Source organism: Notolepis coatsorum, assembly GCF_963971535.1.
Source record: "Notolepis coatsorum genome assembly, chromosome: 9".
In the NCBI taxonomy this organism is placed as follows: Eukaryota; Metazoa; Chordata; class Actinopteri; order Aulopiformes; family Paralepididae; genus Notolepis; species Notolepis coatsorum.
Window position 1 is genome coordinate 54,847,988 of NC_140173.1, and position 20,745 is coordinate 54,868,732.

Consider the following 20,745-nt stretch of genomic DNA (forward strand, 5'->3'; position numbering starts at 1 on the left):
TGACAAATGGCCTACCGTGACCTCAAAGAGTGAAAGAATCATTTATTTTATAGATTTCCTGCTTTGCCATCAAGCATTACCCTCTTAACCTTAGCCTCTACTTCCTCATTGGCTTAGCTATTGATCGCTTGTCTTCACCCTCTATCCTCCTCTCAGTTGAAGGTGACCCATAACTAATAAACGCCGCTGGAAAAACAGTATGCCGTGCCAAGCATCCTGCCACGCCGAGCGACGTAGTAAAAAAACAAGCCTCTGGCATCCTGTCCTTGCCATGCCATGCACCGTCGTAAAAAAGGGAGCCTGTCGCTTTCTGTCCGCATCCCTCCGTGTTTGTTTATGCTTACCAAGGCACAGCGGCGATTTCCATTATGTTTTCATCGTCCCATTTAATGGCCAATCAAATGTTGATTAAAGGTGCATCATCATTCTACGCTGCAGGACAACAGCACCCTACCGTGACCTATCTGTTTCAGCTGATGGGTGGGTGTACTGGCACCCTACCATGACCTATCTGTTTCAGCTGATGGGTGGGTGTACTGGCACCCTACTATGACATATCTGTTTCAGCTGATGGGTGGGTGTACTGGCACCCTACCAGTCCATGACCTATCTGTTTCAGCTGATAGCTGGGTATACTGGCACCCTACTATGACATATCTGTTTCAGCTGATGGGTGGGTGTACTGGCACCCTACCATGACCTATCTGTTTCAGCTGATAGATGGGTATACTGGCACCCTACTGTGACCTATCTGTTTCAGCTGATTGGTATACTGGCACCCTACCATGACCTATCTGTGTCAGCTGATGGGTGGGTGGGTATACTAAGTGTCACAGCTGATATATTGGTATACTAAGTGTCACAGCTGATACATTGGTATACTAACATGTTAAGCTGTAGCCCTATTTTCTGAAATTTTGCCTAAAGGTACATGCCTAAGTAAATGGAAGATTGCTCCACTTCTACAAGGTCAATTTGCATGTATTTGTATGTATGTATTCCCAGTGTCAGAAATATTGTGTCTGTTACTAGGCTTGAGTAAATTGTAATGAAAAAAAGGAGAATATAAATGATGATATTTTTTTGCATCTGTGCCGGTGAATAAACACTATGTTACAATTGTGCACAAACCGAACTCGCTCACTGAGCTCATTCAGCACCTTCTTGAGATCAAGTGTACAAAAAATCTAAGCAAATGAATAAAGGGAAGATGATTAAACAGAAGGATTTGTAGATACAGTAATAAATGATAATCGATTTTAATTATAAATTCATATTTGACCTTGAACTTGACCTTATTATGGCCAAATCATACATCTATGGATAGGGGAAATGCTCCTCTTTCCAATGGCAGGGTTAAATCTGGATTTAGTAATTTCCTCACGGTTTTACGATAAAAGAGATATAATTAGCATTGTTTTGATAAATTCTTATTTTCGGTAAATCTTACAAAACATCGGTAAAAATGAAAATATACACTTTGACTGCTGTTTTGATAGGGTTATGGTCTTTACTCTTGGCTAAAAAAAAGTTATAATAAAAAACAACCTCTTAACATCCAAGGGCCCACATGTGGGCTCTCATGAGGACGATTCGTGACACACCACTTTGCTGACCTCTAGCGGCTCGGGTGTGCATTTCTTTTAATACAATATATAGATAGAATTATAGCCCTATTTGTTGCCTGTCAATTGCCCTTTCAGGTGACAGAATCCGTTCAGCCGTTCTCGAGTTACATGCCGATATGTGAGGCGTGCGCCAAAGTACACATTACCACCCCCGACCTCTGGGGGCTCTAGCTCCGTCAATCATTTGGCGATCTCGAAAATATTTGGACAGGGTTGTAGCCAATGAGTGTGGCTTTCCAATGATACCCCATGATATGATAATTGGGGATGTAATACGGTCTCTATGGATCGATTTATGATAAAGAAAAGCAGGGTCCCCCAATTGGGGGACCTTACGGCTTAACAGGCTAAGTGTTACCATTTATTTAAATTGCTATTGTAATACTACTATGTAATTTGCTGCCCATCTTTATGCTGCTGTGATGGTGCAATTGCCCCATGGGGATATAATAAATGTAGTAATCGAATCGAATCTAAAACAAGGCAAGTACATGAGCATAATATTCCATATACCTACCCTTGACTATTAGTACTACTGCCGCAGTACTACAGCAACCACAGGTCTACTGCTGTCCCTGTCAAAGATGGCTGCTGCGCCGGGAAAGAAACAGAAAGCTCTAACAAACGGCTATTTAGGTCAGGTTAAGGGACTTCACAGATAATAGCATTGTCCGTGGTGCTTAGTGTAGAGGGCCTGGGGACGGCATGGGTAGGTTAAAGTGTGTTAGTGGACTCATTTCCCTCTCTATCTCTCTTTGTTTCCTGAGAGGCTGCCGGTGAGGATGAAGGGGGAACATCTGTTTCTAAGAGTTCCTCCATTATCCACCAATAGGAAGGGTGCCGCACCTGAGCAAACAAAAGAGTCTCACACTGCCTCCATTAAGCTATGTTCAAGATAATCTTGGCAGTGCCCCAAAAGAGATGGAGAGAGCGAGAGAGAGAGAGAGAGAGAGAGAGAGAGAGAGAGAGAGAGAGAGAGAGAGAGAGAGAGAGAGAGAGAGAGAGAGAGAGAGCGAGAGCGAGAGAGAGAGAGAGAGAGCGAGAGCGAGAGAGACAAATAGGAGAGAATAAAAGAGGGGATAGGGGGGAAAGAGAGAGAGAGTGAGCAGGGAGGGCAAGGAGGGAGAGAGCGGGAGAGTGGGGAGAGAGAGAAAGAGAGAGAGAGAAAGAAAGATTGATAAATGGAGCGAGAAAGGCATATATGGAGATAGAGAACGGGGATGAAGAGTGAGAGAGAGAGAGAGAGAGAGAGAGAGAGAGAGAGAGAGAGAGAGAGAGAGAGAGAGAGAGAGAGAGAGAGAGAGAGAGAGAGAAGCTATTAGAAGAGAACCACACTCTTTTCATTCTGCCACTCAGTCCTCTGCTTTCATTCCAACATGCCTCTCCAGTAAAACTAACAATGACCAGTAGGTACAAGGAACCTTCATTCAAACACCATTCAAACGCGTTTCCTCTCAAGCCTTCCTCCTCAATGAGCGTAGTAAGAGAGAACTGGCCGGTGGTGTTGTTTTGTAAAACTGTACCGAACCCTGTTCTTTCAAAATGAGCACTTGCTTCCACACACAGGCAGGACAGTCCTTTCCAGGCTAATGGTGTTTTGCATAATGCAGTTATTAGGCTGAAAGCATGAAGCCACTCGGTCCAGCGTTGTGAAGCGCAGGGGAAAACGAGGGGGACCGCGTAGGACCGCTCGGAGAGGGAGCACATTTCTCCAGACTCCAGAGTGCATCTCTACTGACTAGGGGTGTAAAGGTACACGTATCCGTACCGAACCGTTTCAGTGTGTACCGTACCGTACCGAACGGCTGTGTAGTGTACCGAACTAATACAAAAGTATGTTAACCACTAACGACCGCCCACCGGGGGCTGTTTTTTTCACAATCTAATATAATAATTTCAATATAGAATATTCGTTGACAGCCCTACAAGTACAATTAGTTACTGCACACTACATCACCCCTGAGTGGAACATGGAAAGCCAAACTTTTCCCCACTGTACCGAAAACCCTTGACTTCAAAACCGAGGTACAGTATGTACCATACCGTGTTTTTTGTGTACCGTTACACCCCTACTACTGACTGGCTGAATGAGAGCGGAATGCCACTGCAATGTGGTTACGCAATTACCCACAATAGACATGGCAAACAAATGAATGACCGCTTTACATCAACTAGTTTGTTTGCAAACCAAAGCGGCTCGGCCAGTCAAAGCCGTGTGGTTTACCAGCCAACCACTGTGAGGTTTAGCATCAAATAGCTAGAGAGTCTTAAAGGCTAAGCTACGCAAACATTTTTGCCAATGAAAATGGACAATTATGCCAACAGCTATGACTAACAATATTCGTCCACAATACATATTTCCTTAAAAGGATGGCTTCTGTTGGGCCCTATGCTGTCTGGCATGATGTTGACTAGTACTGCAGGCCATAATTCCACTGATCGCTTTATTTGGGAAAAGGATATCATTGTTTTTGAAGGCTAAAACACTTGCCACATTGGATTGTAGTGGAGCCTGGTGAGAGGATGCAGCATAGTGCTATGTTTCTCAAATACTGAAGCCATCACTGACATCATGACCTGTACTGGTAAACATCATGCCAGTGTTTAACTAGAGGATGAGTTCAAGATATGTCAACAGGTCCTTTAAGGCAGGGGTTCCCAAACTTTTCAGGCCGGGCCCCAGAAAATAAGGCGTCAGAGAGCCGCGGCCCAATGCACATCGTCTGGCTTTTTTTTTTTTTTTTTTTGTCAGGCGATCGATTTTTTAAGCCAAATATCACTTCAATCCTATTAAGTTAGTTCAAGTTAGTTATTAATTTATATGTGCTATTTATGAGAGGGCTAACTTGTTGCAAAATAATAATGATAATAATAATAGCCTCATTAAAATACTATTGTTGCTTCGGTTGTTTTCAGCGTTTTATGTGCATAATCTGTTATTTAGTTTGAAATGTTCGTTGAAATAAGTAGATTTTTCGTTTTTGTTTATTTATTAAGTTAATATAAAACCATATAGTCACATTTTAGAATACAATAGAATAGAATTTTAGAATACAACTAGAAACACTGTCCTGGCCTGCTTCTAAGTTCAGTGGCCTGACAAAAAAAAATTAAATAAAAAAATAAAAGAAAAAATAAAAAAGTTTTTTTTTTGTTTTTTTTTATTATTATTATTTTTTTTTTTTAATCATCTCGCGGCCCATCCGTGGCTGCTCGCGGCCCACCTTTGGGTCGCGACCCCGACTTTGGGAACCACTGCTTTAAGGTAGTGATACATAGGGTAACATTGCATAGGGCCAGGGCCGCCTCAGGGGGTGTGCGAGCAGTGCGGTCGCACAGGGCCTCGCGGGAAGGGGGGCCTCGCAAAAAAAAAATAAAAAAAAAATAAATTTTTTTTTTTTTATTTTTTTTTTATTTTTATTTTTTTATTTTTTTTTATTTTTTTTGCGAGGCCCCCCTTCCCGCGAGGCCCTTTTTCATCACAGACCTAAAATCTAGTTTTGCTTATATGCTTATATATTTCACATTAGACACGTTTGTAGAATGTGTCTGACTTGTTCCTGCCTCTGCGGCTCTGCAGACTGCAGTGTTCCGGTTTCTGCGGCTTTGCTGCTCTACAGATTTTAGGATAGTGTTTCCGGGCTCTTCTCGGACACACGAGGTACAGGGATGATCTAATTCAGCGCTATTCAGAGGAGCGAGGCGAGTGGATGTCTTTTCAAAAGAAGGAGAAGAGAACTTGTGAGCAGATAAATCTGTTAGGCAGCAATACGCCGAAAGGTGTCCAGTCTGCCGGAAAGTACTCGAAGAAGAAGAAGAAGAAATTACACCGTGGGCCAAGAAAGTCTCCTTCCAACTTTACCATTGGCGCCGCGTTGATACTGCGTTATGGTGAGTCAACCTATGATTATATTCCCGCCGTGGACCTGACCTATCTCTCTTTCTCTCTCTCTGGAGCCAAACTGGTCGACTAGCTAATATAGTACTACTAGTAGCTAACGGTGTGTGCCTGGTGAGAGCACCTGGCTGTATGTAGCCGCATAGCTTAACGCAGAAGCAAGCTATGCGGCTACATACAGCCAGGTGCCTGATTGAGCTAACTGTTAGCCAGTTAGCTGTTTAGCGTCAGCTGGGAACGTTCGTTTGATGCTATCAGTTAGCCTTGAGAATAGCAGGCCCTGGCACTCTGACTACGACATCATCTTTGACAGAAGATGTAGTCGGGCCTGCACCATGACAAGGCTCTGGCCATAGCTTATTTGTCCCGACAGCGAGAGGCCTTTCGTCAACGTGGAGACCTGTGTTGCGGCCTTTCGCCCTGCGTTCCTTTTGTGCAGGTAAGATTAATGAAAATGTCATGACATTACCCCACTCTTCCTTCCTTCCCCTCCCGAATGTTTTGTTAATAACGATGTTTTTTTCCAGGCAAAACATATGCTACTTCACAACATTTGGAGATACGACATGTGCTGTGTGTGAATGGTCGTTTGTGTAGCTTGGGTAGCGTTGGGCCGTTGGCCAAAGCTGTGTGTGGCCTGGTGTCACAGTACCTGGCTAGCCTATTTAGCTGATGTCGGCCATTGGCTCCTTGCTGCTTTGGTTTCTCTGGTATAGACCCTCTTCTTGTTGGATTTAAGTGTTGATCTTTGTCCTTTTGGATCTCTCATACATGCTCTAGTCTCTCTCTAACACACACACACATGACAAACACACATGTTCTCTCTCTCTCTCTCTCTCTCTTTCTAACACACACAGTCTGCCTATGGCGGCATTTCTCGATGGCTAGGCTGTGCTCAAGGATCTTCAGTCACAGTGCTCAGGTATTCTGCCACTGTGTACTCTCTGTTTAGGGCCAAATAGCATTTCAATTTCTTTCCAATGTGTGTCTTTCTCTCTCTCTCTCTCTCTCTCTCTCTCTCTCTCTCTCTTGGATTTAAGTGTTGATCTTTGTCCTTTTGAATCTCTCATACATGCTCTAGTCTCTCTCTAACACACACACACATGACAAACACACATGTTCTCTCTCTATCTCTCTCTCTTTCTAACACACACAGTCTGCCTATGGCGGCCTTTCTCGATGGCTAGGCTGTGCTCAAGGATCTTCAGTCACAGTGCTCAGGTATTCTGCCACTGTGTACTCTCTGTTTAGGGCCAAATAGCATTTCAATTTCTTTCCAATGTGTCTCTCTCTCTCTCTCTCTCTCTGTACACTGTATATTGACTGTAGAACGGGAGCTCTCTCTCGCTCTCTCTTTTGCTATATGTTGACTGTATCATGCCCCGCCTCGGGCAGCGCTATTATTTAAGAATATGTTGACTGTATAAAAAAAAAAATATATATATATATATTTTTTTTTTTTAACCTTTGGGGGGGGGGGGGGGGGGGGGGCTCGCGTTAAATCTCGCACAGGGCCTCGCATTTCTCCCAGGCGGCCCTGCATAGGGCAACTTTACATAGGGCAACATTACATAGGGTAGCTTTACATAGGGCAACATTGATAGTTTGGGGGCGTAATTGGCAAAGGCTGCATCTCCAATCTTCTTTTGGCTGTGGTTTGGAACTTTCAGTAAGCTAGCAGTGGATGATCGCAGTGTTCGAACCCACGATGGTCTAGTAATATTTTACCCGATAATTACTTTATTATTGCTTAACGAAAAATTCCTATGTACTGTTTTGACACCAAGAGAAGCCCTGGAGTAGGGCTGGGCGATAAAACGATAACGATAACTATCGCGATAAATTATTTCCTCGAAATAAACATGAAATGTGGTCGCAAAGTTTCAATATATCGATTTTCCAAGCTTGGATATGAGCACACGCACTAACAACCAATCAGTGAAGGAGATGGCCGAGAGCGAAGGAGACCCGCGCTGCACCTCTGGGTAGTAAACAAGGCTGGCTAGGATCATTAGCTTACACGGCGCTATTTTATAGTTTACGTGCCGTGTGTGTGTGTGGCGTGAATTCTGACGCCACGGTTATAGTAGTGTGGGGTATACGGTGGACGTCGTTGCAATGTATTGGGGCGGAACAGAGTATTTTAGGGATATTTAGTACATTGGAAACATGGCTGGCTAGGATAATTAGCTTGCACGCCGCTATTTTATAGTTTGGCTGGCTAGGATAATTAGCTTGCACGGCGCTATTTTATAGTTTACGTGCCGAGGGGGTGTGTGGCGTGAATTCTGACGCCACGGTTATAGTAGTGTGGGGTATACGGTGGACGTCGTTGCAATGTATTGGGGCGGAACAGAGTATTTTAGGGATATTTAGTACATTGGAAACATGGCTGGCTAGGATAATTAGCTTGCACGGCGCATTTTTATAGTTTGGCTGGCTAGGTTAATTAGCTTGCACGGCGCTATTTTATAGTTTACGTGCCGAGTGTGTGTGTGGCGTGAATTCTGATGCCACGGTTATAGTAGTGTGGGGTATACGGTGGACGTCGTTGCAATGTATTGGGGCGGAACAGAGTATTTTAGGGATATTTAGTACATTGTCATGGGATACACTGCTTACTCTGGCTAACTGCTAACGTGCGCGGACTGATGACGACATCAACTCGAGACATTCGCAGCAGCAAAACAAGTCTATTAATAGCCTGTCCATCGGCGCCGGGCATAAGAAGTTAATTAAACTTGACAGACACTATATCGACGATAATTATCGATATAGAGTTATATGAAAATAATTTTATAATTTTATCGCGATAACATTTTTGGCCATATCGCCCAGCTCTACCCTGGAGGCCACACCCCTCAGTACAGGCCAACATTACATACGGTAACTGTAAATAGGGCAACTTTCTGGGCAACTCTGACAGCCCAGACCGCAACATAGTTGCCTCTGGATTGTTTCTTCATTGACGTAGGGATATGCAGTGTTGGGGAGTAACTGAATTACATGTAGTCCAATTAACACTTTAATCGCGAAGGGCGCCTTAACTCGTCATTCCCCGCCATGCTAATTCTGCCAATGACGCCGTAACACGTCATTGAGATCAATATTTCAAAAATCTGGGATAGCAATCATATTTCTCCCGCGGAGACTTGAGATCTACTGTTGATCCCCTATCAACTCTCCAACGGTTCAAGAGCGCCATCTGGTGGCCGATCGGCGGATCGCCCAAACTGGAAACGGAAACTGGTGCTCATCCAAATTCGGTCCGATCACTCGCTATAGGTCCCGAGACTCAAGCTCGACACAATGGATAGCGATCCGTTACCAATAACGCGATAAACAACATGAATTGGACGTATATACTATTATACAACCTGGAGATGGATCGCATATTTCAACATCCCATAATAGGAATATTTTTGCTCCACGCTCATCGCCCAACGGCCCGAGGAGACTGTGGTAAGTTTCAGAGTTTATTTTTACCGTGTTCGATACAAACTGCTCTAATGATCATATCACCCACATTACATGAATCATCTAACGTTGGCCACAGAATTATAAACGACCCCCCCCCCCCCCATCCGGTCAACATCAGATGATAAGTAGTAACTTCTAGAAGCACGTCCATTTGAAATTTTTTATCCGGCGCCGATCGCTATCAAACTGTATTTGATCATCAATATAATGCATTTAGGGCTATAAATCACGTTCTGCAGAATGCTGCAGAAAACGATAAAAACATATTTATACTTTAGACCGTATTTTAGTATGAATATGTCAATGAAAAAGTATAACGTTCCTACATCCTGAACGATAGATAATTGACGTTGAATGGGCCATAGTAATGTCAATTTAGCAATACAATTTAAAAAGTTATAGCCCTGCAAAGAAGGGGAACTTCTCCATAGACAAATAGAGCTGGCAGAGGATGGTATAATGATGTACGTAAGCGTGGCAAAGAAAGTGTTAATTAACTACAATTTGCAGTAGTTGATTGGTGGTTTAACTACATTAAAGTCTCAGTAGCTCAACGACACCCTCACACACACACACACACACACACACACACACACACACACACACACACACACACACACACACACACACACACACACACACACACACACACACACACACACACACACACACACACACACACACACACACACACACACACACACACACACACACACACACACACACACACACACACACACACACACACACACACACTTTACTCTGTGTCAGTTCAGGTGTTGCTCCATGTAAATATTGGAGATTCCAGACTCAGATTGTGATCATTTTCCGCCATGTCATTTGGACGTTATTGAACTACTTATTCAAATTAGTTTTAGTTTGACAGGCCTGTTGCAGGTAGGGTGACCAGATGCAAAAAGTCCAAAAGCAGGACAACAGTAAGATTTTGGTGGGACAAAGTGGGACAGATAGATAATGTAAATTTTTGTATTAGAATAACATGGTCTTCACCGAGACCAATGTTTTTTTTTTGCTTCAAAAAGAGGGACATCCTCTCAATATGTGGGACGTTCGGTCAAATGGTGGGACAGTACAACCAAAAGGGGGACACCTGGTCACCCTAGTTGCAGGGAGTGTTCCCCATCTACCCCAAATACTTGGTCTAGTAGTGTATCAGCACCCTCACACTATGTGATCTAGTGGATCAGAACTGTCACACTATGTGATCTAGTGGATCAGAACCGTCACACTATGTGATCTAGTGGATCAGCATCCTCACAATATGTGATCTAGTGGATCAGACCCCTCACACTATGTGATCTAGTGGATCAGAACTCTGGGATCGAATCCAGCTGTCAGCGGTGCCTCCGGCTTGGTCAGTCGTCCTTACTAACACGATTGGCAGTGTTAGCGGGTGGGAAGCCGGTGGGGTATGTATCCTGGTCGTTGTAAACAGCAACTCCTACTGGTCGGTCGGGGCGCCTGCTCAGCAAGGAAGGGATCTGGGGGAGGTAGTGTGATCCTACCACGCGTTACACTCCCCCAGTGAGAGTCCTCACTGTCAGGTGAAAAGAAGCGGGCGGCTGACTCCACATGTATCGGAGGAAGCATGTGATAGTCTTCAACCCTCCCTAGGCCGGCAAGTGGGGGGAAAATGCATGCAACGACCAGGAAGGGAATTGGCATAATGACTAAAATTGGGGATGGTAGAAAAATACGGAAAAATAGGGGGGGGGGGGGTGAATAGATTAAAAATAAAATAATAAAATGTGATGTGATTTTATGTTGAGTAAAACTATAATCGACTCAACCTCTTCCACCCGACGGGACCGTTACCAGTCCCGGAATGACATCTGGTCATAAATCAATATTTGTCAGACTGTTTTTTTTCAAACATATTCAAGTATATACATCATAAACATGTCACTACAGCATGTAGAATGTATATTATCATCAATACGTTAGTTTAGTAATAGGTTAAAAGTGTTATTAGATAGATTTTATTTTTCGATTTGGTCAAGTCTATTTCGCGAGGGTGACCATTTTGGATATTTTGAACCATGGAAATTGTAGTTTTTTTGTGGCCATTTTGTAGCAGACTTCCACAGGTCTGGTTCTGCGTTGGAATTTTGGAGAACTACACTTCCTGTAAGGTTATATGGGGTTCAAGGTTCAGAGTTCTGTATGAATTATTTCAATAACTGTTATTATTCGGGATAATAAGCCACACAAGGTAAAGTTTTTGACAAATACAGAAAGGCAGTTAGTTTATCTTCCCTATTGTTAACATGTAGGAACAATTAGATCTGAAATTAGTTTCAAAACGGTTGCACTGTGGGGAAAATAAAAAAGTACAGTAGATTACAATATATTTCATTATCTGTTCTTATGCATGCCTGGTGATACTAAATCCAAATTGAACTTGGGCATTTGAAAGATAATATATGTATATATATATATATATATAAATGTGCGAATTGGCTATAATAAGGTAATTTATAAACCTCCTATTCTATATTCTATAATAATATTTCAAATTGCATTGGTCCGGATGGGAGAATTCAGTACTGTATCTACAGAACCTTCTGTTTAATCATCTTCCCTTTATTCATTTCCTTAGATTTTTTGTATACATGATCTCAAGAAGGTACTGAACGAGATCAGTGTTTGGTCATTATTAGCATGGTGTTATTCACTGTCAAAGATGCAAAGAAACATCATAATTCATATTCTCCTTTGTTTCATCACAATTTAAGCAAGCCTAGTAATAGACACAATATTTCTGACACTGTGAATACATTACCTGAGGTCCATAGATGTCCCTAGATACCAAGAATATGCAAATGGACCTTGTAGAAGTGGAGCTATATTCCATTTACATAGGTATATTTTAGGCGGATTTTCAGAAAATATTCCACGGGTGGAAGAGGTTAAGCTTGATGTTTTTTAAATGTAATTTTAAAGATGTTTAAACGAATCATGATCTATGCTAAAAGGCTGGGAATCACACAGTGAATGGTTGCCGTGGTAACTAAGGCCACAGGTGGTGCATGTGTAGAAGCTGGTCTAAGTTTTTCTATCACAAAAGTGTCCTTTTTGAAAGAAAAACAATGACATGTACAACAGATGCTTAAGATATGGATGACTCCTCATTCAAAGAAATAAAGGTCAGGTATTGTTAGTGTCATTAGAGCCCGTTATCAAGATGGCAGCAGAGTGAACCCAGTCAGACTGTGTTGGACCCACATACAAAGTCTCTGTTGTTAGTCCCCGTTATCAAAATGGCGGCAGAGTGAACCCAGTCAGACTGTGTTAGACCCACCTACAAAGTCTCTGTTGTTAGTCCCCGTTATCAAGATGGTGGCAGAGTGAACCCACTCAGACTGTGTTAGACCCACCTACAAAGTCTCTGTTGTTAGTCCCCGTTATCAAAATGGCGGCAGAGTGAACCCACTCAGACTGCGTTAGACCCACCTACAAAGTCTCTGTTGTTAGTCCCCGTTATCAAGATGGCAGCAGAGTGAACTCACTCAGACTGCGTTAGACTCACCTACAAAGTCTCTGTTGTTAGTCCCCGTTATCAAGATGGCAGCAGAGTGAACCCACTCAGACTGCGTTAGACCCACCTACAAAGTCTCTGTTGTTAGTCCCCGTTATCAAGATGGCAGCAGAGTGAACCCACTCAGACTGCGTTAGACCCACCTACAAAGTCTCTGTTGTTAGTCCCCGTTATCAAGATGGTGGCAGAGTGAACCCACTCAGACTGTGTTAGACCCACCTACAAAGTCTCTGTTGTTAGTCCCCGTTATCAAGATGGCAGCAGAGTGAACCCACTCAGACTGCGTTAGACCCACCTACAAAGTCTCTGTTGTTAGTCCCCGTTATCAAGATGGCAGCAGAGTGAACCCACTCAGACTGCGTTAGACCCACCTACAAAGTCTCTGTTGTTAGTCCCCGTTATCAAGATGGTGGCAGAGTGAACCCACTCAGACTGTGTTAGACCCACCTACAAAGTCTCTGTTGTTAGTCCCCGTTATCAAAATGGCGGCAGAGTGAACCCACTCAGACTGTTTTAGGCCATGTCCAGACTAAAATTATTTCGATCGTATCAGGCAAAGTATTTGATCGTTTGCACCTTTCAGCCACACGGAACTGCGTTCTGGCAGCCTGAAGACGCTACTTTCTGATACCAGCTTTCAGAGTGTGCAATTCTGAAGACCCCCCCCCCATTGCGTCACCATCTTTACAAGCGAAACACGTCTTCTCCTGAACCGATGACGCAATAGCCCACCTCTCCCTTACCCCGCGTGTGAAAACATCACAACAACAATGGCATGTACAGAGTAGTTGCATTCGTGTTACAGAAGCTATTGAGCTTGATCAGGCTTTTACAGCTTTACATATGGTGTGCTCTCTCTATCTGTCTGAAGCGGAGCGGGGCTCTGCTGTGCTTACACACACTCCCGACCGAGGCGCACACACATGCTATTGAGCTTGATCGGGAGGCTACTGTGATGCAATACACGATAGAGATTAGCGTCACATAGCTGGCCTTTTTCTGAAAACCCAAGCACATATTGTTCCATAGCATACGCCTTCAGTTGATCATGACAAATCCTCTCTTACCTTGACGATTAAAAAGCCTCCATAATTTAGTAAATAAAGCTGTAGCCAGCCAGCTAGCATTAATGCTATTCAAAATACTATCCACATTAGCTAAATAGCTAACCAACTAAATACAATAGACAGTGGTATCCTGAGGTAACGTTAAATACAGACAACGTTGAAATGACTGGACACACACAGGGACAAGTTAAACATCAATCAATTAATTTATTCCAACAGGTAGTTTGAGCTGCATGTGAGCCGCGGTCTCTCTCCTCTCCTTTGGAAACTAATGTTACTCGAAAAAGCACAGAACCGGCCAACACAAGTTAAGCTGCTAGCAACAGACACTAACACTTCCGCTCAGGGGTTTTCAAAATAAAAGAGCGCCGTCTAAAAACAGGAAATAAATTTATTTTGTAAATTTGTGGCACGCACTTATTATCTTGAGACGTTTTTTTTTACGGAAACCTTTTTTTTAAATGAAAACAAAACGAAAACTAAAAAGATCAAAATCGTTTTAGTCTGGACAAGGCCTTAGACCCACCTACAAAGTATCGGGAAAGAAAGTCTGCAACTTATTTTCGGGCAGTGCACTGGGGGCGATGTTTTTTCTCCAATCCCCTGCCTCCAGGCCCGGACTGGCCATCGGGAGCACCGGGAGTTTTCCCGGTGGCCTGGCCTGCACAGATTAGAAAAAAAAAGTATAAAAAAAAGTATAAAAAAATATATATATATATATATATAATTTTTTTTTTTTATTTTGCCAGGTCATTGTTTCTAGTTGTGGCAGCGGCGCGGCGCGATAGTTAGATAACCTAGGTGGGTGGTGAATAACCAGGATTTCACTGTCTGCCACAGAGTTGGAGAACTATCTGACTCTCTCCCTCAAGCGGATCACACACACAATGGAGCCGTGCTGCCGCTTGTGATTGGTGGAGGCGGGACCAGGCGATACAACTGATTGACAGCGGAGGCGGCGAATGGAATGGCAGACGGCACTCAGATGCAGAATAACAGCCAGGCAGTGAGCCAGGTAGTGAGGGACTCGGGAGAGATACAGTAGAGCGAAAGTCAATTAACGTTGATGTCAAGATGGACAGTGGAAGAAAGAGAAAGGGTGAAGGAGAGAGGGATAAAACAAAGAAAAAGAAAGGCCCTTACAGGAGAGAGTGGTTAACTGTATTATAATAGTAAATAGAAAAATATGTTGTGCTCTTGCTTTTTTCTTTTTGAAGGTGGAGAGAGTAGCATTGCTAGTGCCACAACAGTTTTATTTGAGGTCCATAACAGTACATTGTACTAAGCAATTGTTGGCTCATTAGTTTGTGATTCACATGCACTAAAATTCACCAGAATGCAGGAAATTAAGTCTTTGTAACAAAAAATTTCCTGGTGGGGGACCCCCAGACCCCCCGCTTAAAAAGTGGCCTGATTGGGGCTATATTTCGCGCTATATCTCCCGGTATGAATTATTTCCCCAGTCCGGCCCTGCCTGCCTCCGACAAAAACAATAGCCACTGGGTTCAGTGATTGGTCACACCCACCACGCACATCGATTCAAGCCCGTCCGCTCAGTGGCGTGGAGGAAGGGTAATTCTATACTACACCCATTTCCCCAGTGATTGGACAACTGTGATGGATAACTGTGATGGCCCAATTCGCACATCAAACTGTGCCATGGAAGCACAAAAAAACATATAGTTGAAGAGAGAGGAAACTACGCTTGTTCTTTGGACAACTAACGTCAAAGTCAATGCGGCCTGTATCCTGTATCCAGCCCTGCTGGAGGGATCCACCCTGTCTGCCCTGTGGCAGTGATGTCTCCGGACTGTCCTGTCTTCCCCCAAGCACACCGCAGGGAGCCATGGGAGAGGCCCCTGACCTCAGCCCCCCCCCCCCCAGTGCCCTGGACCTGGACGTCTCAGGCCAGCTGCAACATTGATCTTCCGAGCTAACATTTCAAGGGCTGAAAAACAATCTCCCTGTTGGCAAATGGAGCACATAGCACCCCAACTCTGGGGGTCGTCAGTCCAGCGGGAGCCATGCGGGACGCGAGGACGAGTGGTGAAGGCCGGGAATTCAGAGAGAGAGAGAGAGAGAGAGAGAGAGAGAGAGAGAGAGAGAGAGAGAGAGAGAGAGAGAGAGAGAGAGAGAGAGAGAGAGAGAGAGAGAGAGAGAGAGAGAGAGAGAGAGAGAGAGAGAGAAAGAGAATGAGAGAGGGAGATAGAGAGAGAGAGAAAGAGAATGAGAGAGGGAGATAGAGAGATAGATAGAGAGAAGGAAAGAGAAAGAGAAAGAGAGATAAAGAGAAGGAGAGAGAGAGAGAGAGAGAGAGAGAGAGAGAGAGAGAGAGAGAGAGAGAGAGAGAGAGGGAGAGAGAGAGAGAGAGAGAGAGAGAGAGAGAGAGAGAGAGAGAGAGAGAGAGAGAGAGAGAGAGAGAGAGAGAGAGAGAGAGAGAGAGGAGAGAGAGAGAGAGAGAGAGAGAGAGAGAGAGAGTCATGTGTCCCACAGACCCGGTCTAACAGATATCTGACAGCTTAATCTCTGACCAGGTGATGAGGTCAGCATCACCCCTGCCCTCTTCCCACTCCTATTATCAATCGTTGTTACCGGGCAATATTAACATGATCATCTTCCACAGACTCTAGTGGGCTCAATCGTAATGCTAGACCGCCAGTAGCACATGGAATTAGAGATCGCAAGGAATCCATTGATACCAATCACTTCAACGCTAGCTTACTAAATAGGGCTCCAAATGTCACAGATATTTTTAAGAGAAAGATACTGCAATATTTTATATCCAAAGGTTAGCAATATTTTGTCAGGCTAAATGTATGCTAGCTCCATGTTTAGGTGCAAAGCTAGCCGATTGATGACATACAAGTGAATTTTATTTAGCAAATGTTTATATTATTTGTTATTGAATCTTATCAGATAAAAAATGTTCAGCATTATATATATCATATGTTATGTCAGATATTCCAAAACACTTGAAATTACCTCTTACAATATTCGGAAGATCAGGGGGAAAATCCAATCAGGCAGAAGGGACATATGAAGCACACTTCACATTGAAGATGGAAAACAATGCAAGACATTGTAGGTAGTAGATAAGTATGAGGTTTGTTTGTTTTGGACGTGGAACACCTCATAGACCCAGGATTTCACTCACTCACTCATAAGCAATCTGCCCCTAGTGGCGGTTCACAGGCATGGCACTTTGTTTTTGCCTCAATTATCTTTCCAGAGCAAGCAAGAAACTGCATGGCTTGTAGCTTACAATCAGGAAAAGACAACGCAAACTGTTGTGGATAAATCTATTCAGATATTTTCGTTAGTTTCAAGAAGACTGTGCTGGTGAAACAGTCTTGTATTTATAGGTGAAGTTTTTAAAAAGCTTTGTATACAGGACAATTTCAATTGAAATTACAATTACAAGTTACAATTTATTCATTTAGCTGACACTTTTATCCAAAGCAACTTACAGATTGTGAACAAGTCAGCAGGAAGGGTACATCTCTGGCAGCTAAGGGTCAGTGGCATTGTTCATCAAATAGTATCAAGTTTGAGTGTTACACTCTGAGTGCATACTGTAGTATAGACATATTAGCAAGGTAGGTAGTATTAGTATAAGGATAGTAGCATAGTATTAAGGTACATAATAGTAAAAAGACAGTATTACATTTTTAGATATCATTTCAGATATTGTTTGAAGGTGTGTTTTTTAGTCAACAGCGGAAAATGTGCCCAAACTCCTGGGTTCCATTGCATCAGAGGTTGTATGGTTGTTCATTGCATCAGATGTATGGTTGTTCATTGCATCAGAGGTAGTGATGCAACGATGTGAAAATTGTGGCCGATACCGATAACCGATATTAATATTTCTGTTCTGGCCGATACCGATATTTACCGATGTTGATATCTCTGTATAGAAAACACTTTTTTATGATAATCAAATAAAGAGCTATTTTCCAAAACGCATAATTTTTTTTTAATTACTGATATTTTGAAACTATTTAAGGCCAAAACATGTAAATAATAATAAAAAAAAAAAATTTAAGTTATTTTATTTTATAAAAAAAATATTTGGCCCATATCGGCCCTATTTTAATATCGGACCGATACCGATGTGTAAAAAAAAATTATATCGGCGGCCGATATATCGTGCATCACTAATCAGAGGTATGGTTGTTCATTGCATCAGGGAAAACCCCTCCCACCCACTAAGATATTCCTTTATTGATCCCCTTGGGGAAATTCAGGCATCATAGCAGCATGGGGGAAGGGCAGGAGGAGCATGTTCAGTGCTCGGCTCACACTACCTAAATGCAGCACTGAACGGCACAGGAAGTCCTTCATTCCAACAGCCATCAGACTATACAATGCATCACTGTGCCTCACTGCATCACTGAGCACAGAGTGGCAGTTACCATCTTCCTGGACTTTTACGTTTAAAACAACACTGTGCAATATTACACTTACTGTAGACCTCAGTATATTTTTACTGTATTTATTTACTGTATATTTTATTCTATTCTTATCTTAGGCAATTTGATTTGTTTTGTTATTCTTATTCGTGACCTGTTCTGTCTAAATGTTTAATGTTGAGCGATTTGCAGTGTCAAATTTCCCTCGGGAGAATAAAAGTATTTCTATTATATTCTATTATATTCTATATGGTTGTTCATCGCTGCAATTCCTAGAAAGACAGTTCCCGTCCCGATGTACGTGTTGCTAACATCACATTCTATAAGAATGCATTACCACGTATGGCCGATTTTTTACGTGTCCACTATATGAGCCAATGACGCCGTGATGTACATGCCGTTATTTGTAATCTACATAATACGCAATGCACGGGACATAACCCGAGCCAACACGTGTTCCATTCAAATGAGAGTGGGCCATTTGATACGGATTCATTGCACACCAACAGGGCTCTGTATAGCGTGACACATTCTATTACAGCTTAAGCCTGATTTATTCTGAGGCGTCCGTTCAGAAAGGGGGCGCCATGCTGCGATATGGTGCAATTGCACAGACTCTGGCAGATTGTCTTTTTGTCACCCATACGCTGTGCTCCGCTCTCTGCTCCACGCTGAGAGGATGGACTCGTTGGTTGGTTGTTGTCGGGGCGATACATTCTAGAGGCCCCTCCCCCGACAATGCTGACCTATGCAAATAACTTCCTCTGACTGACCGCTGGAACTGATGCACCCCACCCTGACCGTGTGCTCTGCAGCTGACCATGCCCGGATATGCCTGTAATATGTTGTGGCATATTGGCTGTGTGTGTGTGTGTGCGCGTGCGTGCGTGCGTGTGTGTGTCAAGCACAGTGTGTGTGTGTGTGTGTGTGTGTGTGTGTGTGTGTGTGTGTGTGTGTGTGTGTGTGTGTGTGTGTGTGTGTGTGTGTGTGTGTGTGTGTGTGTGTCAAGCACAGTGAGGACTCAAACTTTAGAAAGTGAGGCAAGGAAGTATCATTTTAAAACAAACAAATAAACACAAATAAATGCAGCTCCTTGATCGGCTCAGTGACAGCGCACATACCTAAAGAAAAATAATGTCTTCTTCATATTGCCTACCTTCGCTTCATAAAGTTAATTTACCAGACCATTTCCCCTAGAAGTACAGGGGCGTCAGTGAGGTAAGCCCAGGGACTACACATATTATGAATACACATATAGGAGTCATCTGATAACCTCTGTAGGTGGATGTTGAAGCGTAAGTCGGAGGTATAGAGGTATCTGCATGCGCAGATTGATAAACCTAGATCACTGGACAATCCAGAGACTCCATGGGCAATCTGCGCATGCAGAGTTCGGGAGTAGGTGTGGAAAGGTTACCATAGCTCGGCAGAGAAAGTGCCGATCGACTTGGGATTGGTCTCTCCGTGTTCAGGAGACTCAGGCGTATAAAAGTCTATTGGATCATGTCTTCAGCACCCGCATAGCCGTAGCTACAACCACTTAATGTCAAGGCTCTAAGGCTGAGACGATATGCCATTTGGAAGAATCGATAAATCGGGACCACATTATCGATATTTTTTATTCGTATTTTATTATGTTTAAATTTTTTCAACAAATGTATGTTTATTTTGCAGCAGTTCTTTGTTGTTGCCGCCATCTTTACAGATTTCCCCATTCAAAACTACCACAGTGATCCTTCTCATTTTATAGTTGGTGGTCTCTAGATGTGATGGAGGAGTGCACTGCATATTGAATGCACAGTGCAGAGTTGCAATTCAACTGAATTTACATGAAATGGGGATGTTTTAACTAAAACATGCCACAAGACCTAGTATTTTAGTATAGTATAATTAAAGTATTTAAATTATAAAAAAATTTAAACATGCAAATATATCGATATGTGACGCCACTTATCGATATCACGCAATTATCGATAATTATCGATAAGTGGTCTCAGCCTTACAAGGCTCTCATCCACATTCATTCATTTTCTCCCCCCACTCTCTCTCCCATGAGCTCAATGTAATGCAGAAGTGCAGTGGTCTATACCAACAGCCATCAGACTGTATAACGCCTCACTGTGCCTCACTGTGCCTCACTGAGCACAGAGTAACAGATCATTAAGCATTAAGCAAGGCATCTATCAGCGATGCATAGAATCCCAGTAGATCATATTTTACAATATTTTACTTAATGACTGTATATCCATAAAACTATATCAGAGGCAAAAATTATTGAAATACCTGAAATATATTGCACCAGACTGTATAAACCCTTGTATATCTTCCTGTACATTTTATTTTTTACTGTATATTTTTGGACTGTACATTTTTGAATGTATATACCTATTTTAGAACGTATATCTTTGACTGTGTATTCTTATTTTTGTCTACCTAAATGTTACTACTGTTACTACTACCTACTGTGAGCGACCTGTGGTGCTGAATTTCCCTCGGGATCAGTAAAGTACTTCTATTCTATTCTATTCTATTCAGTCTGACATATTGTGGTCTGTTGGTGAGGTAGTCCAGTAATCCAGGCCACCGGGTCATGGTCCGACTGCATCACCAAGAGCATCTCTGCTACCCGTAATGGCTGGATGGTGTTTGAAGGCGCTGGAGAAATCGAAGGACATGATACTCATGGTGCTGCAAGGCCTCTCCA